Raw genomic sequence first — 846 nt, forward strand, 5'->3', positions numbered from 1 at the left:
AACTGTGAATCACTGCTGAAATAAATTATATAGGAAACAAAAAAAGATAGAAAGATATCCCATGCTCTTGAATTGGAAGAATTAACAATGTGAAAATGTCCATACTACCCAAAACATTCTACAGATTTCATGCAACCCCCATCAAAATACCAAAGATATCATTCACAGAAATATAGAAACCAACCATAATACTCATAACAAACAACAAAAGACGTGGAATAGCCAAAGTAATGCAGACCAAAAAAAAAAAAAAAATGGTGGAAGCATAATACTACCTGACTTCAAATTATACTACAAAGCTTTAGTAACCAAAACAACATGGAACTGACATAAAAACAGACCAATGGAACACAATAGAAAACCCAGAAATCAACCCGCATACTTAGCAGTCAACTGCTCTTTGACAAAGGCATCATACTTCAAGGAAAAGTTTACTGGGAAAACTGGACATCCATATGTAGAAGAATGAAACTAGACCCATGCCTCTCACCATATGTCAAGATCAATTCAAAATTTATTAAAGTTTTTAATGTAAGTCCTAAAGAAATAAAAATCATAAAAGAAAACAAAGCATAACAGAAACACTTCAGGATGCAGGAGTGCACATAGACTTTATGAATAAGACCTCAAAAGCACAGGCAGTAAAAGAAAAAATAAGCAAATGGCATTATATCAAACAAAAAGCTTCTGCTCAACAAAAGAAACAATTAACAGAGCAAAAATACAACCTATAGAATGGGAGAAAACATTTGCACACTATACATCTGACAAGGGATTAATTTCCAGAGTACACAAGGAACTCAAACAACCTAACAGTAAAAAAACAAAATAAATCTATTAAAAAAA

This window comes from Galeopterus variegatus, unplaced genomic scaffold (genome assembly GCF_000696425.1).
Source record: "Galeopterus variegatus unplaced genomic scaffold, G_variegatus-3.0.2 Scaffold9312, whole genome shotgun sequence".
Lineage (NCBI taxonomy): Eukaryota > Metazoa > Chordata > Mammalia > Dermoptera > Cynocephalidae > Galeopterus > Galeopterus variegatus.